The sequence below is a fragment of the Strix uralensis genome, chromosome 11, assembly GCF_047716275.1.
Source record: "Strix uralensis isolate ZFMK-TIS-50842 chromosome 11, bStrUra1, whole genome shotgun sequence".
NCBI lineage: Eukaryota > Metazoa > Chordata > Aves > Strigiformes > Strigidae > Strix > Strix uralensis.
In genome coordinates, this window is record NC_133982.1 from 8064513 (window position 1) to 8088965 (window position 24453).

The window sequence follows — 24453 nt, forward strand, 5'->3', positions numbered from 1 at the left end:
ATGTAGTAGGCTGATTTCGGGTGAGAATTCTCAGTGTTTCTAGATAAGGCGGCTTTTCTTAAATAGGTACTCCTGTAACAGTGGGGGTTTTTTACCTTCTATCCCACATACTTTGTCTAGTTCTCGGTCTTGCATGTCTCTGTTTCTGTGTCACAGTTAAGTGGAAGAAGGGAATGCTCAGTTACAGAGGTGTATTCCTTAATTGATTTCCTTTTCAACTCTAGCGTTACTGGACGAGTGGAAGTGAAAGACTGCTTTGGTGTGGGGGAGGTAGTTTTAAGTGAGATAGAATACACCTGTGTTTGTACTGAAGTCGCTGGAACCAGGTTATTGGAGAAGTTGCTGTGGGCCGAAAAACTTTACTGTCCCCCCTTGACCAAACAACATGAAGTATCAAAACAGAAGGCACACGAAAAGCAGTAACGTAGAAGAACATAGCCTCTTAGCAGAGGGCAGGACTCGGCATGGTCATTCTACCGCGAGGCTGGGTACAGAAGGGATGCGGCTCTTCCCCCCTGCCACTCCCGCAGGCCCACCCCGGGGCGGCGGAGCGCTCGGGTGGCCGGGCCGGCGGCGGCCCCTCTGCCCGGGCCGAGCGCTCCCGCCTACTTCTCCCGTCTCCTTCTCCGGCGGGGACGTCGCGGCCGAGCTTGCCGAAAGGGCAGGCGAGGGAGGAGGGCGACTACGGGCCGCGGCTCGGCGCGGCGGGGCCCGGTGCCGCGGGGGCGGGTGCGGCGCGGGGCGGGGCGGAGCGCGGCGCTCCGGGCCGCTGCGGGCAGCGAGGGGAGGGCCCTGCGGCCGGTGACTTCATGAAGGAGGCGGCGGCGGGAGGTGGGTCTCGCTTTCCGTCTGCCGGTGCCGTCTGCAGGGCGGGCGAGAGGCGGCCGCTCCGCCGGGCAGCGCGGGCGGGGGGACAGCGGTGACGGAGAGCGGCAGCTGGGGGGGACGGCAGCGCTGGGTTGACTCCCTCCCTTCCCCCCTCCCTGGCCGGAGGAAGATGGAGCTCGGTTAGTAAGGGCTCGCGGGAGGAGCAGCGGGAGCAGGTAAGAGCTGCCTCTCCTCCTCCTCCTCCTCCTCCTCCTCCTCCTCCTCTGCCCTGGCTGGGAGCTGGCAGGGGCAGGCCAGCGCGGCGGGAGGGCCGGTGTCAGTCAGCGGCAGGTGGCCCAGGTGGGCCCGGCCCGCAGCGCTGTCCTTGCCTGCGGCTGCCCGCTCCGCTCCGCCCCGCCTGCAGAAGTTCCCGCTGCGCGGAGCTGCGGACAGCCGGAGGGCAGAGCCCTCGGCCGCAGCCGGTAAGGGCAAAGCCGGGCTCCGAGAAGCACCCCCCGCCCCGCGCCGCGGGTGTTTGTGGTGGGGATGCGGGCAGGGCTGCCGGCTTTGCCCCCGCCCCGTCTTCCCCCCGGCTCATTGATGAGCTCCGGGAAGGGCTTCTGCATTGCAGACGCTCGCCCGAGCTTCGCTCCTGCATTCGCGGCTTTAGCTGATACAAGGAGCCGGCTCCCTGGCCGGGTGGTCCGGTGCTGCTCAGCCAAGAGGCCGATTTGGGCAGGTGGAACCTTCTTCCGTGGTTCCTGGCCCCTGTCAGGACATTTGGGCGATTGACCTCGTTCTGGTAAATATTAGATGTACATATGAGATTTATTCTCTCTCCGAAAGAGCTACAAAAGGGAATCTGTCAGGATCTGTGTGAATAATGATAATTTGAAGTTCACAGGGTGCAATATAGTGCAGTGAGCTAGAACGTGCATATAAAACATAATGCAGTGAGGCACACGACCTTACATAATCTAAATTTAAAAAGCTCACTACCCCTACGCTTACCCTGGAGGTTGTAGGAATATGTCTGTTCCAAGCTCTTTCTAGAGGTTCGTTTAAGTATCTGTCAGCCATAAAGATGCAGACCCCCTTGTGAGCCAGTACTGAAAATAAAAGAATAAATTGTTGACTACTTTTGCTGCGGTTCTGTCACAATAAGTTCCTCATCACTGGTCAGTATCACACACACACGGTGGTACGCATGGCTACGTGGGCGTACGTTGCAAAAAGGAATGGTCTCTTCTGTTGTCCCTTAGATGCACCTTTAAATTGACCAACTATAATGTTGTCGTATTTTAACAAACTCTCGAGGCTTCTCTCCCTAGGCCCTGAATAGTGCCACAATTTCTAGCTTACAGATATTGATGTCAAGTTGATGTAAACAGAAAGAAACCTTTCACACTTTTCATTTGACCTTCAGTGTCTCAGACCAATACTTGAAACTGAGCATCTGGACAAGTATTTTGCAATGGACTAGTTTAAAATACATTGCTGGATGCAACACATACAGCTGGGATCACATCTAGGATGGCACACAGTCAGTTTTCTGAGCTCTATAGCCAAAGGAAACTAATGTCTGATAAATGTGGCCCACATTTTAACTCAGTCCTTACAGATGACATTGACTTTAAAAAAGGTTGCTATGGCACAGATTTAAAGCAATGTATGTTAAGCTTCTGGAATTGAAAGTGCTGTTGGTACGAAAAGTGTTGTTTTGTTATTTATAATCTGTTGAGACTGGATCTGGCTCAGTTTTCTGCTGTTGGTGTGAATTGGCTAAATGGTCTTCCTTCTATGGATGAAGGCCAGATTTTGCCCAGGTGTGCATGTGCCGCTCACACAGCGGCAAGCTAGAGTTTCCCCATTTGAACCTGGAATATAGCTGCATATCAATACCTACCTTCCTCTGGGGTACTTTCTGTTACAAGCCCATATGCTTTTGGTAACGCTGTGACATTGATTGTGGTGTGGAGTATAGAACCAATTTGGGCTATGTATGCCCACACAGCATGGTGTGACATGAAATAGGAATGATGTTTTTGTGAATCTTGCTCTTTTGTGATATTATGTTTCTGTGTTTGTAGTTTATAGAAGCTCAGTCATCTTCAGGACAGAATTAATTTATAATATCTGTTGAAAGTACGAGTCTGGGTAGGGATCAGGTCTAATAGACTAATAATTTGCTATATGTATAGTGCAAAAAATGACTGATCGTTTCCTTAATCATAATGTATCTATTTTTGGAAAAGGTAGTTTTTTGCAAGTGGGGTCTAGAAGATTTTAGTCTTGGTTTACTAATACAAATTCAAATAAGTGTGATAAGGGCTGGATGTTACAGACTCCAGGTAAGCATGGAATAAGCAGGTGGGCAGGTACTTAGTCCTTTCACAGGAAGCCGACCTCTGCATCTTTCATTGCTCCTGGCGCATCTCCCCTAGTGTCATATTGGCAGACTCCGCAAAAAGGCCGGGGACTGAAGAGACTTTCAGTGAATGGGTCTCCAGGTCGGGAATTTTGTAGAGCCGTATACGTGCAGGCGTATGAACGCTGACTCAGATCCTACCAATGCTAATCATTGCCATAGTTTCCCTTCGTGTTACTTATTAAAAAATTAGGGAATCTATGTTTTAATTAGCCATAGTAGTATATGTAGAACATCTAATTTTAATTTAAAACTATATGTTTTAAATCTCATCACTGTGTTTTCATGTCATTTAGAATCTTGTATGAGTTCATGGTATCGTATCTGTGTTACTTGGGGAAGAAATGGTATTTTATTAAATTTTTTATTTGCTGCATGGACATATAAGAACTTTAAAAATATGTATGTCATCTTGTTTTCACATACTGTTATTTAGCTTTAGACACAGTAACTTCTACAGTCTTAACAGGAGGAGAACAACACTGGCAAGGCGTTCCCATGTAGTTATGTATTGCTGGAGAGAAAGTTGGAGTTGAAAGAGGGAAAGAACTAAGGGAAGTAGCAGAATATTTGTCACCAGATAGTCTAGACCTCAGATATTACAGTGTTTAATGGTTTCCTTCTGTTTAATATATTCTGCATTCCCAAAAACATCATGAAATCTGGATCTCCTTTTGACTCGAATTTCATAAAATATCTTGGGTCTCATATTAAGCAAAAATTAAACATAAACTTTCAATTAAGGAAATGGCAAGCCCTTAAAATATCAAGTGCAACTGTTATTAAATTGAGGACTGAAAGAAGTAGAAAAGGCTTATTGTTGAAAATTTTGTAGTCTACCAGTTCATTTATAGATGATATGCAGTGCACAGCCATGCAAATGCATTCATAGTTATTTAGACCAAAGCATAGAGCTAAATGGTATGTGGACCTTCTGAACAAATTAATCAGTGTTGCCCTAATGAAAAAACTGGGAGATTAACCTGGCTGCTTAGATGGTCTGAAAATCCAGCCGTGTAGCCTTATGCAAGAGTAGAAGTTTACCAGTTCAAGTGTCATATAAATGTTTCATAGATATTAGACTGCATCTTTTTGTGTTTCTGTACTGTTGCTTTCCTAAGACAAAGCATGACACAAAACTGAGGGAGTGTCCCCAGATAAGATGACAACTGTCATCAAATTCTTGATAGTAATGAATTGGTTTTACTTGAAAGGCAGATTAATTAGTATATACATGTAAATGTAGCAATGCAACTATTTCACCATCAAATATATACCACTCTCTTTGTTTAAGCTGTCCTTCCCCAACTACTGACCCAAAGGAGGAAAAATTGTAAATCTAACAAGCATGGAGATACTGGAGATACAAAAGACCTGACTTACAGTTCTGTTTCTATATTGATCTGCTAGCATAACTTCTTCTGTAATGAGTATTCCTGATTTTAAGTAGTTTGAAGAGACAAAGCTAATGGTGATGTTTCAAGTCTCATTCTCGGTTTACTTCAGATTTTTGTTCTTCTATTTGAGGTCAATGCTGTCTATTTTGGGGTATGGTTATATCAGTGATTTTTAGTCATAGTGCTTTGCCGTAGTGTTTTGCTGCAGAGTATTATTGACATTAATTGTACTTAATATCTTTTGGATGGACCCTTGGCAAAGCTTCAGGCTTCAAATACAGAAATTGTTGAACTTGCTTAATTAGCCTTTATTAAAAGGTTTTATAAATTCAGTTAATGGTTTAGAGTCTCAGCCTTTAGAAATGCGCTTTATTTGGAAAAAAAAAAAATCAGAAATCCCAGATCAAGAGTATGATTTTGCTCTAAGATAGTTTGAAAATGTAATTTATAGAGGAAATGGAGGATTGCTATTGCTGAAAGTATTTTTTAATACTTACAGGTTTTTTCAGAATGAGCTTATCTGCACATACTTCATGATACATTTAGTGAAATTAGTATGTTTCACGTTGTACGTTGAAAATTTCATCAGTCAGAACACTGAGTTATGCTCTCTGATCATGATTTCAATCTTGTATGCGATGCTTCAATACCATTTAATCTCTACAGAGAACAAAGTATGGGTTTTTTTAATACAAGGGTAAAGTAGCCATTTTTATCTGTGTTTCGCAGATACTCAGTACTCTACAGTGAATTTTTTTTTGCTTGCACGTTCTCTTAGGATCTGCTGAGTAATCATATGCATTGACTAGTTATTCAAAGAAGGGGCAAAACCCGTGTAGAGACTGAGCAAGCTGTGAAAGAATTTTGATTCTCGTTTTTGTTACAATGGTTATATTTCTACTATTGTTTTCAGAATGAGAGTAAGGAACACTGAGAACTTGTTCTTTAATTAGATGCTTGAAATATCATGTTTCTAATTCTGATGTCTGCTGATGCCGTTAGTGTCCTCTATCATATGGACATTTACAAAGTTGTTACTGCTGCATATGACCAGGCGATGTAATATATTTCTAAGCTATTGCTATGATGTTATCAGAAGCGTGTTCTAATGCCTGTGATTAAAATGGCTAGCTGCCATGGTGATAGTAGCATAGAAACTGGTAAAATAATCATTGCCTATTAGGAAATATGAATGAAAAAATTCTGCATTTTTCTATCTGTTATGTTTCAGCACTTTAGCTGGAATGAAGCTCTATTGATATTATATTCCTGACTGAAAAAGAATATTTAACAAATTCATTTGCTCTGTGTTACACAGCAGACCAGGCTAAGGTTATTGTATTGGTACTGTCGAAACATTAAATGCGTGAGTGACTGACAATTTAGTCATTCCATGGACTCCTAATCTCAGGAACAAGGGCAGTAGAGTAGAGGCCTGCCTTACAGCACTGGTCTTTGTTAAGTCACTTTACTCTCTTCTACTGTAATTACTTTCTGAATAGTGTAGTAAGTATAATTTTCTTCAAAAGCACTCTTCCAGCAAAAAAGGGCTACAACTATGATCCATAGGCAGTGTCAACATAGACACTCAAAGCACAGTAATGACAGAACTTTAATTTGGGAGCCTGACACTGTAAAGGGTTTTGTCTGTCTCAAACTATGCAAATCATGAATACAAGAATGCCAAATAAGACCATATAGCAGGTAATATCTTTACTTGATTAGCTTCTTCAGTCTCTTGAGATCTGTTGCAACAAGAAACAAAGTGTGAGAAACAGTCCCTGACTTGGATTGCTCTGTCTTTTGGTTGGAATGACTCATTTCTCTAATACTGGTAAGTGACTCTATTGGGTACTTTGGAAATTGCTAAGCAAGGACATAGAGGGAGTGATCCCAGATATATCTGTCTAGGTATATACTCATTAAATTTCTGTGCAAACACTTCTATTGCCTTCAAAGTTTCTGAGATACTGCCAAGGAGCTTTTATCCTGTGTTAAGTAGTTTTCCCTGTTAGCACTGAGATCGGTGTAAAGGACAGATTCTTGATGGCAGTAAATTTGAGTTTATTAGTTGGATTCAGTCTGTACTAAGCAGCAAACAGTAGAAGTAAACATAGGCTATCAAACTCTACACTTAGATATAGATATGACAGCATACTTGCTCTAATCAGAATAACATACCTGAGAACAGAACACAGACCAAAGTGTTGCAGATGGGTATGTCAGGAACACTTAGTCTCAGATCTACCATCCCTTACCAGAAACCTGGCCATCTCTCACCTGAGAATATTTGATATCCCACTATTTTAAGTCTTAGAGCTGTTACACTGTCAATTTCAGAGAAAAGGTGGACAGACAGGTGTATTGAATAACATTGCGGTAATGGGAAAAGATTATTTTAGTGTAAAGAAAACATTGATTTAACAAATTATAATTAAGCGTGAAGCAATGAAGCCACCTCCCATGTCTCTCTAAATAACTTTACATCTTTGTCTCAGGAAGAGTATAGGTGAATTAAAGGAAAGGTAGAGTATAAAGGGAAGGCAGATTTATGTAATTCCAACAGAAATAATGACAGAATATACAACCTGTAGATAAAGTTCACCTGTGGGAAAGACTTAAGGAGTATCATGCGTTCATCAGTTCTACAAGTGCAACTGAGTAAGAGCTGGAGAGAAACTTCCTTTCAGCACAAATTAACAGAAGTAACATAGAATAATGTAGTGTCCCAGAGAAGGCCATGAGGATAACGTTAAATAAAGCAGGTTGATAGATACAGTGTCTGCAGTTTGATAAGTTGAGGCTGTTTGCTGTAAAGTGATTGACATTGGAAAGTAGTAACCATTTAATTAAGCGTGAGTACTGGGATGCCCAAGCATTTACAAATTGAGGATTAAATTCAGAGATTGTGAGGTTAATCTGAAAATTTGGAATTTTAAAACAAAAAACAACGCTTTAAATAATTTTTTTTTTTTCTCAGTGTTTCATGTTTGGTTTTTCAGTAATCATAAAAACAAGACCTGAAACAAAACCACGGGAGAGCGTTTCAATACCAAGTCATTTAGGGGAAGATCTAGCTCTAAGTGACAGTTTGACACAAGGATTTGAGGTCCTATGAGTTATTCTCACAGCTCCTTATCATGTACAGTTTTGATACTCCAGGAGGCAACGGGGGAAATCAGATTTTGGGCTTCATACAATGTCTCTTCTGTGTTGAAAAATCTGCGTGAAGGAATGAATTTCTGAGCCATGTAGTTGTGGATGACTTTTAGTGGATGAGGAACACTCTGAATGACAGATCCTGTAGAAGCTAAGTGTTTCTTAGCAATAGACAGTTTGTTCCTTCAGGCTTCTTTATATGAATGCAATATTTTAGGACCTGATACACAGAACTCACATATGTCTGTTTATAATTGAGGTTTTCTTGCATGTTTGTGTTATGGTAGAGTTCCTTTGTTCTATTCATTGCTAAATACTTGGAGGCAGATTTTCAGATAAGCTAGGAAAAGTTGTTTGCACTCGTATAAATAATCCTCTTCAGTGAAGCACCAAGAAGTGCTTTACTGATTTTCTTTTTCTTTCATATTCTTCTCTGTCTACAATCATACTTGTATGTCTCTAACATTCCAAACTGAGGAATGCTTAATAGATAAGGACTGTATAATAGTTTTGGGCAGAAAGTACATACATAGATATTCATTAGTGTATAGGCAGACTGTAAATGCTTAAAGCAGAATTTAATCGGGTTTAATAAAAGAATGCCTATTCTTGGCAAGAATAGGAGGAAACTAAAGACTGTGAAAAAACATGTTCTATGAAGGTTAAACAGTGTTTTCTCCTCCTTCAATCATAGAATCATAGAATACCAGGTTGGAAGGGACCTCAAGGATCATCTGGTCCAACCTTTGTGCCAAAAGCATGGTCTAGATAAGATGACCCAGCACCCTGTCCAGCTGAATCTGAAAAGTGCCCCATGTTGGGAAATCCACCACTTCCCTGGTGAGATTATTCCAGTGGCTGCTTGTTCTCATTGTGAAAAACTTTCCTCTTGTGTCTGTGGTGGTTTAGCCCCTGCCGGGGTCTGAGACCATGCGGCCGCTACCCCTCCCCCACAAAGGGAGTGAAATACAAAGCCCCAAGACTGAAATAAGGAAAGGTTTAATACAACAGTGCAATAGCAACACAACAAACAACAACAATAACAATTACAGTAATAGTGATAGCAATGAACAGAGCAAAATAGCTACCAAATACAGCAGTGAGAAGCACGATGTACAAAACCACGAGTGCACCACGCTCCCGCGCCAGGAAAAATGTGACCTGCCAGGATGTGATGTCCACATGGTATCTGAATAACCCAGCTAGAGCTCCCCCCCACTGCTGGGGAAACTTAACCCTATCCTGGTTAAACCAGGACAGTGTCCAATCAGAATCTCCCCATGAATAATTTGTACCCATTACTCCACGTCTTTTCCATGTGACTCCTTGTAAAAACAGAGCCTCCATCTTCTTTGTAGGCACCCTTTAAATACTAGAACATGGTGATAAGGTCTCCCCTAAGACTTCTCTTCTCAAGGCCAAACAAATCCATTTCTCCCAGTCTTTCCTTATATGACAGGCTTTCCAGTCCCTTGATCGTCTCTGTGGCCCTCCTCTGGACCCTCTCTAGCCTGCCCATATCTTTTTTTTGTATAGCAGGGATCAAAACTGAACACAGTATTTCACATGTAGCCTGACAAGCACTAACTAGAGTGGGATAATGATGTCTTTATCTCTGCTGGTGATGCCCTTGTTGATGCAGCCCAGCAGCCTGTTGGCTTTCTTTGCCGTTGCAGCACACTGTTAGCTCATATTGAGCTGTTTGTTCACCAGGATCTCCAGGTCCCTTTCCCCAGAGCTGCTCTCCAGACAGATAGATCCCTGTCTGTGCTGCACTCCTTGGATTATGTTTTCCCAGGTGCAAGATCTTACACTTATCCCTGTTGAACTTCATAAGGTTCTTGTTAGCCCACTCTTTAAGCCTATCCATGTCTTCCTGCAGGGTGGCTCTCCCTTCTGAAGTGTCTGCTTCCCCACTCAGTTTGGTATTGTCAGCAAACTTAATCAGGGTACACTTGATCCCATCATCCATATCACTTATGAAGATACTAAACAACATTGGGCCCAATAGTGATCCCTGGGGGTCCCCACTTGTGATAGGTTGCCAGTTTGAAAAAGAGCTATTTACCACCACACTCTGGGTGTGGCCTGTCAGCCAGTTCCCCACTTTCTCTCCTTCAGTAAAGAAGGTTCTCTTGAAGAAGCCCCATGTAGAGGTCTGTAATGTCTCCTGGGCAACACAGTTTACATTTTTATCATTCTGCATTTTTCAGAATTTCTTCTGACATTGATAGATAAAAGCACGTGGAGAAGAAAGAGTAGCACCGTAAAGTCTAGAGCTGTGTTGTTTGTAACAATAATCCTTATTATGTTGTCTCTCTCTGGGCTACATCATCTTTGCAACAAGATACCTGTTTTCTGTAGTTTAATCTAGGCCAGATACTTTTCTCAGTTCTTTTACCCTTCAAAGGGAGAGTCCCTGTAATTGGCAAAGGAGGATGGGTCAAACAGAGGCTAGTAGGTTGGAAATTGAATTTCAGGACTTGCAGCTGGGAGAATTAAGAATTTTGCAATGGGGTCCAAATCTGTTTGAACTGGCTTTGTGATTACAAACACATGCTACAAACTATTCATTGTTTATGACACATAGGGGAATTTTCTTTAAAGCAAGCCCGAAGTCGCTGATTTACTGGCACATGCGCCTTACTGATATGATGTATTGCTTATCTGCAGGCCTGGTAGTACTCTGACCGCAGAAAGATTATATGCTCATTTCAGCAGATAAGCAATATGTAGTCATACTGGAAAACCTGATGAATGTGCATCCAGTTGAGGTGTTGCTAGCTTGGCTGCTCTCCCTCAGTGCTAATGTAGATCAGGTGCTTGAGATAAGCTCTTATGAGCACAAAATGTTGCACTAGTGAAGTGTAGACCTCAATTAACATGGAAATATAAATCATTTGCCTTTTGCTACCACAGGAGATGAATATTCATGCCTGAGCAGCTCAGTTGTAAGTATGTGGAGTTGATGAGATCGTTGCAGCTAGCTGATAATTTCTTGACTTTCTTTGATACAGAATTTGAGAAACAGAGCCATTATCATTTTCCTTCCTCCAATTTTGTCTCCTAAAATATGCTTTACATGAAAATGGGAGAAATGATTCCTTCAAGAGCTATTCAGTTGTTAGCTTTCATTCCATGTGCCACTCCTATTAAATATAAAATATTTTCCTATCCCTTATAAATAAAGGGATATGTACTCATGAGAGGAGATCTCTCCGAAGCCAATTGGTTGTCATTAAATGTATTTTTACAGCCATCAAAGAAAAATATGAAATACCCTTTTTTGGATTTCATAATAAAGTTTACCTCCATAAAAAGCTGCTTTATTTTTGTGAGGAAAAGGTTGGAAGAGCACATAATTTTACTCTGCATGCTGTATGTCATTGTGGGTAGAAATAACCCTATGACTGGTTTTACTCCATTTATTATCTTATAGAAGTTACAGTAACATATGTATACATAAGTTTTCGGTGAACCTTTTTTTTTTTTTTCTACAAATCTGAAACATCAGTGGAGGAGAAAATGATTCTGTCTATAACAAATTCCTTGAGCGTCATGCTGCTGCGGTCCTTGGGAACTGGAGAAAAAGAAGTCTGGAGCTTTAAAAACGCAAAAACAAACAATCCACCTCCCCAAACCTCTGAAATGGACCTTCTTTCCTAGTAAAACGATACCAGAAAGTAGCCCTTGAGTTGTGGAGTTCTGAGTCTCTTTGGCAGATGATGACCTCAGAGGAAGTAGTTGTTTGTGGCAGTGAAATACATTTTAAGCTGAAATGCTAAAACAGCGAATGGCCAACAAGTGGGTTTAGCTCACTACTATTACTGTTACTCTGTTCACACCTGGAAAACAAACTCTTATGCTGTTGGAGAACTTCAGATTAAGCCCTAGATCTTTTAAAACACTTCTCATGATTGATATCTATGGAAAAAAAAAAGTCTATTTTGTGCTGCTTGAAATGATGCCATGTCAGTATATTCACTTTTAAAGTGGGGCAAAATGTAGCTGTATAAAATAGTTTGCCATATAGGTGTGATTTCTTGGGGATGTTTTATCTGCAAGCCATATCTTTCTTGGATATGGCTATGGAAAATAAATTATGTTTAGAGAGAGAAGAAAAAAAAGATTTCCAGAAAACCCATACCCTCTCAGTATTGTACAGCATATTTCATGGTCTTAAGAGGAGGTAATTTTATAAGGGATTCAATGCTGTACAGTAAAATCCTGAGATCTAGGCAAAAAAATAAGTGAAACGCTGATTATGATAGTTTGTTTATCTTATTTGTTTTTATCACCATACCATGAGAAATTTAATTTGTTAATTGTAACTGTATAATTTGAGATAATGGGCACTACACACAATCCATTTCATTTTTTTCTTTAAATGCAACAGTAAGTATGGGGTTTAGCAAACCCATGAAGGTAAAAACACCAAAGCAGAACTTTCTGTACACATGTTTATGCAAAATATGACCTTTATTTGATCATCCAGCTTAATTTACAAAGCAAATGAAATGCAGTAACTGTATATATAAAACTATATATATGAATATAGTTATAAGGGTCTACCAGTGTTTTTGAAAGAAAAGGAAAAGGTTGTTGAAAATGTAGCTTAAGATTTACAGGCATGTGTTCTAGAAGAATGAGTTATTGACAAATAGAAAAAATATTTATTTAAAAACATGCAGAAATCTTTAAACCTTGTATAATTATTTTGAAGTAGGGAAGTAGCTAATCCTACAGTATTTGCCAGAAAAGTTGCTTTTAAAAAAAAAAAATTATAAATTCCTGAGCAGCCAGGTAAGATAAAAGCTTATCACCTGTTTAATAAAGTATCTGGATGGAGAGAGCTGCTGATAATACGCAGTGTTCCTTCTGTGTTGCTTCTGCATGTTCCCACTGTTTGTTTGGCTGGAATGTAGTGATGTTACATATTCGTAGATCTAACAGCTCTTCTTTCCTTTAAGCCCTACACTGTTAAATTGGGTCACTGCATACAATGCATGTTAAATAAGACAAGAGGGTTTGTTGTATTTGCAGAAAAAGTTAATAGCAGGATTTCATAGTATTACAAGAAACATGTATTGCAGTTAAGAATAAGCACGTTTCCTTTAAATACATTACTAGTAGTTCACAAAGTAACGTGTTCTGGAATATATCTTCCAATGTATGTAAATGTCACAGTATTCAATAAAGTTGACCAAATGTAACAGGAAGCAGACTAGCCCTGAGGTTCAGTGGCTTTGGTATATCTTTGGTTAGTGTTTTGCAACAGAACATTTATTTTTTGTGTTAATAGTTGAGATAATTTTACTTTTTTTTGAGAGACAGAGAGAGACTAAAGTGAATTATTTTATAGTATCAGTAGCCTATGCAGAAAGAATTGTTTTAAAAGTTTCCATAGCACCCTGACTCACTTGGAAAGCTGACTACAGGTCCTTAAGAGATCACATAACTTCTCGTAATGGGATTTAGGCTTCGAGGTCACATGAAATATTTTTTAAAAGTTTATTCTTGTCCTGGTGATTAAACTGACAGATAAAGTTGTAACTTCATTAAGTAATTTCAAGCTGTAAAACCCTAATTCTTAACACTGATTCTATACCTGAACTGTGCTGTGTATCTGCCCTAAACCCTTGTGTTTTCTCTGTTCTGTAATTTGTAAAAATGAAAAGTTTCCTAGCCTTTAGAAATGTCTTAAAACAACCTGCAGTTGTATAGCCTAAGGTATGGCAAATACATTTTGTACTGTCATGTCTCTGCTAGGCATTCCTTTTACTGCTTTTTTGCTGTAATGATAGGAATTGAATATGTGAGAAAAGACATCTTGATTTTTGGGCATTCAGGCAACCCGTTGCTGTTCGTAAATACAATATTTTTGGAGAGAATTCTTAAGTTGGAAGATAGTATTTCATGTCAGCTCAGATGGTAGCCTAAAAAGCAAATGTGTTTTTGTTTTGTTTTTTTAACTGAGAGCTCAGATGCTCTTTCTGCTTTTCTTCTGGGTATGATTCTGTATGTCTTGAAAAAACAATTAGGGTTCTGCAGAAAGCCAAAAATGTCCTGAATCTGGCATTAGTTAATATTTTCATCACTGACTTGAATGAGAGAACCTGCATTATTTATCTGTGAAAAAAAGTTAGGAGATACTGGAAGAATTTTGGAGGGTAAGAATAGAATGAAACATGGCTGTGACGAACTGAGTGTGTAGTCTAAAGTAAGCACCATGTAATGCAATAATTATTACACATTACTAAGAATAATCAAAGTATGTGAGTACTAGTCAGTTGGACAGATTCCTAATCTGAGAGAGCTAGTTGATCGTGTGTGATACTGTGGCATCCCTGCTCTTAATTTTGTGCAGAAGACTATCTATTGAAGGAAACTACCATTCATGCCCTGTTTCCATCCATGCTTGTCTAATAATCCAGTGTACTCAGCAATAATGAGCGCCTTTCTTTTCTGTGTGTTCCCACCCTTCTGGGTTTAAAAGTGTTTCGTTCTAGTAACACCTATAGTTTATGAAGTTTTTTGCCAGTTTCTATTCTAGATTAAAGTAATTTAATTTCAGATTATTTATTTTCCTGAAAATAACAAAAGTACTTCATTGGGAACCAGTTACACTTCATTCTTACTGCTGTGAATCTAAACATATTGTAGAACTGCTCTAAATACACGTTGTTTTATGAATCCCAAGTTTGCCGATCATAGAGTTTACATTGCTTTGTGAATAAAGATCAGTCATGAAACAAATTTTCTAAAAAATTTATTTTCAGTACCTCTCAAGAAAAATTTCAAATTAAACTGCCCAAAGAGTTGGAAATATGCCAAGAACAATAAAACTTGCTTTAGTGTTCAGAGGAGTATGGCTTAACATTTATTCCAGAATGTAGTTTCTATGTACTGATGGGTAAATTCTTCAGAGACTTTGCATCTGCTGTTGACTGCAATGGAGATTTAGTGTTTTGATGAAGAGATGCCTAGGATGTGACTCATTAGATTTCAGAGTCCAGTGGGACATTTGAGACATTTATGATCTGATCTCCTGATATTGCTCAAGGTACGGAACTTGGTGATGGAGTTTCTGCTTAAAAAACTATGGGTCTAGTTGAACTATAACATCCTTTTCAGAAAGACACTCCTGAGTTACAGACTCTTAATTCATTAGATGAATATCATGAACGCATAAAAAGTAGCAGCTTTGGTTACACAGGTTATACTTTTGTGATTTAAAGCTCTTTGGTATTCCCTTCCGCATGACTAAGAGTGAAGTTGAATGAACAGCCTGAGTTTAAAACATGACTAAGAGAAAAGAATTTGCTTTTATATGATAGCTGAGCTCAGGATGTCTCAATTCTAAAACCTGCATACACTTACCAGTTAATTATCACCTAAAACATACAAAATATACATACTGTATTTGTAAAAAGTGATCATAGAGTGTAAGATTTGTAAGTATCTACATACTTATTTTGATAGATCTTGCTTTCTATCTATTTGCATTTTATAAACTTATCCTATGATAAAAAACTCCTATTGGCTTCTACTAACTAATGAGACCATAAGTAGCTTCGGAGATGTATGGGTATAAAACAGGTAACAGAATTAAGACCAGGATGGAGAAGCTGCTAATGCTGTTGTACAAACTGGCACTTGAAGTATTTTATATGTCCAGAATTACCTACAGTGTCCCATATATCAAGTGTTTGGGAAAAAGTCTTTTTTCTTAGCATCATAAGCTAAGACAGTTGTTAAATTTCATACTCAGCTTCAGAGTTTATACATGATCACTGAAGATGAGTATCTGCCTTAAATAAAGGATTAGGTCATTAATCTTTTGAGAGCTGTTCATGCAATCTTTGCAAAAACAGAGGCCTTGAGGATAACATAATTTCAGTAGCAGAGCCTGCTAGCTCTTGTGTGTCAGTGTGTTGTTAACGGGAAGAGAATGATAGTATATTAATAAACATGCATGCTTGCAAGCTGAATTGTCACCAATCTGTTTAAAACATTTTAGTTGCCTTTCTCAGATCGTTACTGTTAATGAAATTACCTCTTAAGATTTTGTGTATCTGAAAAGATGCAATAACAGTGCCAGAAACTAAATTAATATGCCATGGGAGCTTTCCTAGTGAAATTAATATGGCATTTATAACCTTTTTAGAGATGCTTTTCACCAATTACAGCATGAAATGAACTCCCAAGAGATTTTTTTTTTTTCCCCCCAGGCTTTTATACTTCTGCCTGCTTCCTTTCATGATACGTGAAATGGAAATTCTGAAATAAAATGTAACTCTTTGATACCCTTCCATGGATTCATAACTTTTTTATTATTAATTGTGAAGTTCAATTTTAGATTAGTGTTTCTTTTTTTTTATTTGGTAGGCTACGTTTTTCCACGAGGTAGCAGCAACTAGCAGTATGGAATTCATTTTTCTTTTGAAAGAACGTTTTCCATTTTCTACGAAAACGCTTTTGTAATTGCAATGCAAAACTTCAATTTGAGACCTGCAGTTACAAAGTTGAATTGTGTAAATGTTTTCTGGTTTGGGGGAGTTTGATTTCTTCTTTTTTTAATGTTTTTGTTTTGTAAATGGTGAATAAAATGTGCTTAAAATTTTGTAAATAGGTAGTACTCTTCATAAGGTAGGCTGCAGCATGCTGAGACCTACCAGGAAACTGAGCTGTCAGAGGTGAGACAGAGCTAAAACCAGTGTGTAGTGGAGCTACTTAACTAGGGTTTATTTAAGAACCAACAAGATTTAAGCTTTTGTCACACTTGATCGATTTTTGCATAGTCACTTAACCTGCTCTACTGCTGGCAAACTACATTCACTAGGTTTTGACTTCCGTTCCCAACAGGGAGATCACTGCTAGTTTGGGAAGGCTGGGTAAAAAGTTGTGTTGGTTTGTGCAGTGCATCTTGTTGAAGTTACCAATCTTGGACATCACTGGCCAGGGTCCTTGGGCATCCCCTGGCATTCATTTGTCTCCATTGCATCTCTGATCTCTAGGATTTTGCCCCGCTTTTCTCCAGCCATGAACTTTGCCTTCTTTCCTGGCTCCTTCTTCTTTTTGAGACTACTACTTTTTTCTGGGAACTCTTATTTTTGGCACCCAAACTCCTATTTTTTCCCAATCTAAATAGTTACTGTGCAGAAACACAACGTGTGAGCAGACTTCTAATTGCATGTTTGCCTCTGTGTTAATTGGAGGATTCAGAATGCGACCCTTCTGTTTAATCCAGGTGTCATCAAAGTTACAAGCAGCCTGTATAGACTGCAGCGAGCAAGTACCTGTCTTCTGCTTGAGAGTTCAAAACTCAGTTTCAGACATTCACCCAGAGACATACACCTGTGCCCAATTATCTGCTGCCTGTTAACATTTGCAGTTGAGGCTATTCTTTTCACTATGACAGCAACTAATGTATTTTTGCCAAAAGCTATGTTTGGTGCCATTAGGAAAACCTTCATTCACCTTGTCAGAGTCTCTGATCTTGACTAACATGAATATCTAGCTTTTGCATCTTTCTTACAGGAACTGAATTTCTAAGATTACTTGGTAGGGAAGAAATCCAAACGTGGCAATTTCAGGGTTTACTCTATTTGGAGGTCTTACATAATGTGAGAACTTTAACATGCTGCAGTACTTCACATGACAAATTTCAGGTAGCTTTTCACAGTCCTTTTAATCATGCAAAAGACTCCTCTATTGACTCTATGTGTAGAAAATTACAGGTAAAATTTTTTAAAAAAGCGGTGTAGTAGTAGCAAGAAAATGTCTTTGTTCTTATCGTGAATTTTGATTGTTTCTTTTTAACTTTTCAGCTACCTTTTTGTGGATGACCCTTTCTTTGGTGCTTCCTAGGTGGTTAGCGTGAGGGTGTCCTTTTGCTGGATTGGGGAAGGGTCAACTTTCCCCTCACTTTTCAGTCAGCAGTCTAGCTGGCTGTTACGTCATTTGTCATTCTGAGGTAACTGACCTCAGAAACAGAATGCATTTTGGCGGGTTTAAGGCCCAAAAGCATTGCTTGTGAATCTTACTGTTAGCATTCCAAAAGGTTTTTCTATGATTAAAAAGCTAGTATATTTAAAAGAAAAAGTAATGGACTTTCTTAAATTGCACTGTAGAAGCACCACAGTACTTTCTCTGGTTATTATTTCTGCATTTCAGGGTATGTGGAGGAGAAAACATTTGGAATATGAAGAACAGCTTCAGAGATGAGGAAACTTCTTCATTTTGCATGTATAGACCCTTCAAGGAGCAGATACTCATCTCTTGTTCTTTCCTTGCACTGCTTCTGCAGCTTTTGGTTCTGCTGATTTATTTGAATCAGTGGTTTATCTGTACCTCCAGTGTTCCCAAGAGAGAACAATATGGAGTTGGATTGTTTCTTCTGGTGATTTAGCATCCTTTCTGCTGCTGAGTATGAAATTTTATTGAGAATGTTTCACCCAGCTCCAAGAATTGTGCTGCTGACTGAAACCAAAGGAGTAGTTGCAAAATGTGTGCTTACTGCAGTGCTGATCGAAAGCACCTCTGCTGCTCAATTTGGAAGGAAATTCACAAAGTACTTCTCAGGCATTGTGCTCTACTTCCGTGGCAGAACCAAAAGAGATGTCCTAATATTTTTTTATTTTTAATTTAATCAATTAGAGAAAAGGGGTCAGGAACCCTTGGAGAAGTAAAATATCGCCCTTTATACAAAGATGAAACACACATTCTAGATGTGTGGCAGAGAAGGATGTTTGCCACATGGGAGTTTATACACTGTTAGGATAAAATAAATATATATACATATGTGTGTATATGCATGTATTTATATGCACACGTACACACCTCTGTGTGTGCATGTACATTTAGAACAGGATAGCTTGCTGTTCTGGTGTTCAGCATAAGCTTTTTCCATAAGCCCTTCCTTTCTCTTTCAGGGGTCTGTCGAAGCTTGCAGCAGGAAATATAGTGGGAATGTAGCATATAGTGAAGTTCTGGCCCTGCTGACTTCCCGAGGGAGAAGACTTGGGAGGCAGTGAGATTTTTAGGGAGTGAATGATGTGGGGCTTTTTTATGCTCTTCAGTGTGGGTTTTCTTTGAATTTGTTTGGGTTCATTCTAATGTTGCACCATGGGTGTTTCATTTTGGGGTTTTTTGGTTTGCGTTTTTTTGCACAAAATCACAATATACTTGTTAGAACCGCTGAAGTTTTCTGGTATGAGTGCCATAATCATTTCCAGGCAACATACGGGCTATTTATTGTTTTAAACAAACAGTCTCATTACTGTTAGCAAAATGCAGCTTTAGCAGCTATTGTACATAGTTTATCTTGGTTGTGGTAAAGCATCTAAATGCTAGGTTTTCTTAAAATGTTTTGGTGCCAATGACTTTTTGCTTAGGATTCACGTACAGTCTTAGAAATGAAGAAATAGTTAGCATCCGTTGAAAGTTACAGCTGTACCAAAATGTTTTACTGATTTAATGTTCAATCACGGGAAATCTGAAAATTGTGGGATATAGTAGTAGGTTGTCTATAGTACTACTTCAGTTAAAATGAGAGAATGTATTTACAGTAGCTACTTACTAATAGTGAGTTGAATGCTTTCTAGATGTTTTGCATAATTTAGTGCATTAAACAAAATGATGAAAATCAAGCCCCGTAATTTTACATTTTCAATAAAAGCCTGTCATCCTGGAAAGTCAAAGAAACTAACCTACATTTTACTATATCCCCTGTAAAACTATTTGCTTTTTTCACAGGGTGATGAGGAAGGGTCTTTGCATAATACAAGCACAGTGCACTCCAGTTGCCTTTTTTTTTCTTTTCCTCCGTGAGGTTTTTTTTTCCTATAGGGGACAGAAATTTCCTGAGAAGCGAGAAAGCTGTTGTAGAACCTATGTTCTTACAAAGGTGAATTTTGCATTCTTTTGAATAGGGAAATATGCTGTTAGTATAGAGACCATTAGCAGCAAGGATTGGCAATTTAATTGACAAAAAAACCCCACCTTGTTATTTTGTTCCTATATATGATGTGGGATGAAAATAACCTCACAGTTGCAGGATGTGATTGACCTGTCACAGGTAGTCTCTATTTCTACAGGACAGTGAATGCCATATACAAAACTGTGACGTTTTTTATAGCAAACCTGGCACTGAAAGGGGAATTAGGTCCCTGCTGAGCAGCTATGTAGTTATTGGCTTATCGTCTAAGATCTCTTATTATTAAAATGCTTCCTGCCTCATAAAGAATATTTGTAAAATGATACTGTGATAATCACCATCTTGACTGATACATCAGATGCTGAAGTGCAGATATGGAATACTAACACCATGTCTCTCCTTAGCTTGAGCTAGAGAGTCAGGTGCTGTACCCAGGATATGCAATAGCTCTGTATCTTCTAAAAGCAGGTAAAACACACAGTGAGCCAGTGGATTGTATTTTGATGTGTGTAGCAGAAATGGGATAGAAGTGAAGTCCCCAACAGATTTTTCACCTAATCATGGATGCCATCCTTCTAATCTGTCTCTGAGGCTGTTCCTTTCTTGCTTCAGAAAGGCAAGAAAATACTTTCTATTTTGTGGTTCTACTAAAAATTTCTCAAAAGACTGAGAAGAGAGAAGGGTTAAAAAAAGCCTGCTTTAAAATCGAGTGCTTTTCAGCCCTTTGAATGTTTTGTAAATGTCTGCTTCTTACTAACCTGTCTTTGCATCTTTCAGCAGCAGCAGTTCTACAACTTACAATCATTCTCAACTGTAGTTTACTGAATATTTGGAGGATTAACACTCAGATTCTGAATTGTACCTTATTCTTCCCTTGATAGATCGCTTAACTGGGGAGTCAGGGAGGAGCATAGGGGATAATTGCCAAATTTACAAAAACTGGAATGGAACAGCTGCTTAACACATGTGTTAATCAGTTGTATTACTGTCCATGGTAAATGAAGACTCTAACTTGATTAGCTTGGATAAGCATGCCCTGTTATTTCTGGAAGAAGGTTTTTGATACTGAGAATACTATGAGCAAGGAGACCCCTGTGCCTGGGGCAGAATTTTTAACTTTGGGGAAAACTGATGCGTGGAGTCCAGAAAATGATTGTATGTTAAACCTGTGCCCTTAAACTTAGGACATGAGTTCTATATGTAAACACTTAGTGATTTGGTTTTTTATGCCACTAACTATGCTGTCACTTAAATTAACTGGAAGATACAGATGGTTGACCCCTTAGGCCATTTTAATTTTAGACACCTAAGTTTAGACTTTGGACTTTCATTTGGAGCATTGGGTTTGAAAGATTTGGACTGGAACCCAAGAGCTTCACCCTGTCCCTACTTAGGTTACTGTCATCTCTCTGAGACTGTCCCTCCCACTGAAATTAATAGCACTTCTCTCTATCTTGAGATGTTCTCAAATTGCTTTATTCATTTTTTCACTCATTTTGCTTCAGAAAGTATGTATGTTGCAGATCCTGTTATTAAAAGCAAAATCTGAATCAGATATGGAATGCAGAGAGTTTCTTCTCATAATCAGAAGTTTACTACTGGCTGCTGTAGGTGAAGCTTACTGTGGGTCTCTCTAGCTGTGCTAAAATTTTCGGTCATAAAAGGGATGAATAGATAAAGCTTGTGGAGGAAATGGGAAAGGGAAAACATGAATGGGACATTTTGAGTATAACTGAAAATCCATTGGAATTCTTCCTTTTAGTTCAGCCAAACTAAAACTATTCATTTAGTTTGATTATTTTAATTTAAAAAGTTACTCTTCCAAGTGAAATGTTCTTTTTTGTAAGTCATGACTTACATATTTGTTCTGTGATGACCATTGCCCAGTCTTGGAAGAAAATTGGTCAAAGTGTGCTGCAACTGGGTCTGCAGGGACATTGCATAAAAGCCATTAAAGTCTTAAAAAATCAACTAAGCTGTAAAATTGAACTGCTAAATCTATTTAGGTGGGGCAGTTTATTAGGTATATATTAAGCTGGATGTTACTGAAGGGAATTTCAGGTAAAAGCCTGAACAGCATCTGATAGAGGTAAGATGTTAAGATTTTTGTATCAAAAAAAGCATGCTTAATAAAAATTAAAAATTTAATATTGCATACGTTATTGCTGATATTCTCCTAAATTTTGAAATTGTGCAAAGAAAGATTGCTCATTAGGTTTGTTTTGGAGTTAACTAGTGTGTTCCCATCATTGCCTGGATTGTAAAGTAAAAGTTACAGTATGTAGTGAATCTTTCAGATTTCATAATCAAGAAAACATCTTCAAATGAAAGAGGGAGTTACTACATCTATCAGAGGAGAGACTGACAGACAGAGATACTTATGTTTTGGAAGGGAAAATAGTCTTTTATATACTCAGTTTTACCTGATAGCTCAGCACAATCCATATTCAACTTGTTACTGCAGTTCAGCATTGGAAATCAGATCCAGCACATTCTGTGCTGGAAGGTATTAAAATCACATCAATGCATCTTTATATGAAACCAGTAGTCTTTAACTATATAGACAAACGTAGACCACAGTCTACCAACCAGATTTTTGGGTTGGGGTATACGGCAGCCACATACTGGAATTCCAAAATACGTTAGGGATGTTAATCTATGATATTGTTCCTAGTATACCACAAAAATAGTGTTTGAAGTGGCACTCTATTCCTTTAATCACTATCCTTTATTCTCAGCAGCTCAGTGGAACTAAGCTTTGGGCCAGACAGTGAGGGCTAGAAACCATTTATATGAGCTTTGCAGAAAGCAGCTATCATGAAGCGTTCTTTTATTTTTATGTGTAATTTGGGAAGAGGATAGTGTTATTTTCCAATGCTGTGGAGAAAGTAATACACATTTCATGAACCATTTCCGTTTCGCGTTTCAATGCTATCCGAGAGCAAATGTCAGCAAAATCTGTCATCCCCCACCTCCCCAAAGCCATAAACAAGCTCAGGAGTCCCAGTTCTTTCAGAAATTTCTGTTACTACTAGTTGTTTTTTTTTTTTATTGTACATATCAAAGGGTGTACAACAATTCTGCATAGTCATTAAGGCACAAAATACAGAGATAAAAGTATGTGACATTTCACGAGCCTTCTCTTGGGGAAGGCCCCTAAAATGAAGCAGCAGTCTTGTATCAGAAAAATGTAAGTAATCGTATCAGTACAGGCCTATAGGCATGTTCTGATAAACACAATCACTATGCGTTTCCCGAATCCTTAGAGAAGTAAGACAGTAAAAAAGATGCTCGCAGTTCATGAGGAATAAAAGCTTTCTTTTTTTTTTTTTTAAGGCACTAGTATAATTTTTATTTTTTCCAGAGTATGAGAAGCAGTAGAAATGTTAAAAGCTCCAGCTTGCTGTCTCTCACACCATTTTTATTTTATCATAGTTCTGATGAGTATCTTCTTTTTGGCAAAAATACTTCACTTTTACTACCTTTTAGAAAGTCTGAAGGAGCTTGACTTCCATGATTGGATATAACTGTTTATCTGAGGGGTAGGTACTTCTGTCTAATAAGAAAAAGGATGAATGGCTACAGCTATTAGGTGGTTGTAGTCCAGAAAATGGACCAAAGAGATCATGTATAAAATTGTTAGGACGAGATAAACAAAAGTTCACAGCGTACATTTGTTACATATTTCATATTTTGGGTGGATACATTAAGACTAGGTTTGAATAGTTTATCTTTTTCAGTAGGCTAGGTTATACAATATGAAACAATTTCACATACTGAGAACATAAGGTTTTTTTAATTGGTTGGTATGTTTTTGCTTTAGGAAGAGCTGTTGAGTTTGATGTCTTTCTGAAAAACAATCAACTTTGATATAGGAGATTCCATGTAATGGAAAATAAAACCTGATAGTTAAGGCTCAGAGTTTAAAATGCTGTGGGCTAAAGTGAGAATTGAATTCAACATATATCTAAGTGAAAAATCTCTAAATTAAAGCAACTAGAAAATGCGAACCCAACTAGAATATTTTGTACTGTAGCTTTTTGAAAGGATGCCATACAAAAATAGTAGTAAAATGTGTTTGTAACAATGGGAACCAGATTCTTCAAATCTAGAAGTGTACATGTGTGATTGAATACTTTACCATTGCCTTTTCTATAGGTTCCAAAACCTGTGAAAGGTTTTGAAAATAAATTCTTGCTTGGTACATCATCCAGTTAATTTTAAAATTAATTTTATTATTCAAACAAGAATTGTATTGGAATGTGACAGTTTAGGCTGGGAGTTCGAGACTGAAAGTCCAGTGGATTCTATCTAGTGTCTATACAGCAATCTGTGTGACTGGGTAGTTAAAGATTGTTTACAAACCTGATAATTAAATGTTAACAGACTTACTTTGCTAAAAAGATCTCTCATTTGTCAGATTTCTTTTTTTCTTGGTATGCATAAACATTTTGCCTACAATGTTTGGGGGTGGGTTTGCTGTGGGTGTCTGAGAATGTGTTTTTGATTGATGAGCTAAGCTGTTTTTTCAGGTACTGAAGCAAATAAGTATTGATGCAATACTCTAGAAATTGCTGTTCCTGAAGAGAGGTGGAGAGAGATTCTGCTCCCACAGAGTGGTCCTGCTCTCCTGACAATAGGGTTTGCTTTTGCTCAGAAGCTGTTGTTGAAAAAACACAGCTTTCTCCTGCTGGATCTGCACTTGTAATTGTCTGTCTCCAAAA

At 38.7% G+C, this 24453-nt stretch overlaps 1 protein-coding gene across 8 annotated transcripts in view; it reads left to right on the plus strand.

The window, feature by feature from the left end:
• OTUD7A (OTU deubiquitinase 7A) overlaps positions 1-24453 on the plus strand; it is a 214756-nt gene that overhangs the window by 59680 nt on the left and 130623 nt on the right. Inside the window, exon 1 of one of the 8 annotated variants that reach the window (XM_074880387.1) lies at positions 880-1043. The exons of the other annotated variants lie outside the window; for them this stretch is intronic. The gene's annotated coding sequence lies outside the window, so the exon portion shown is untranslated. Of the gene's footprint in view, positions 1-879; positions 1044-24453 lie in introns of those variants that run through there. 8 annotated transcript variants of the gene reach the window in all.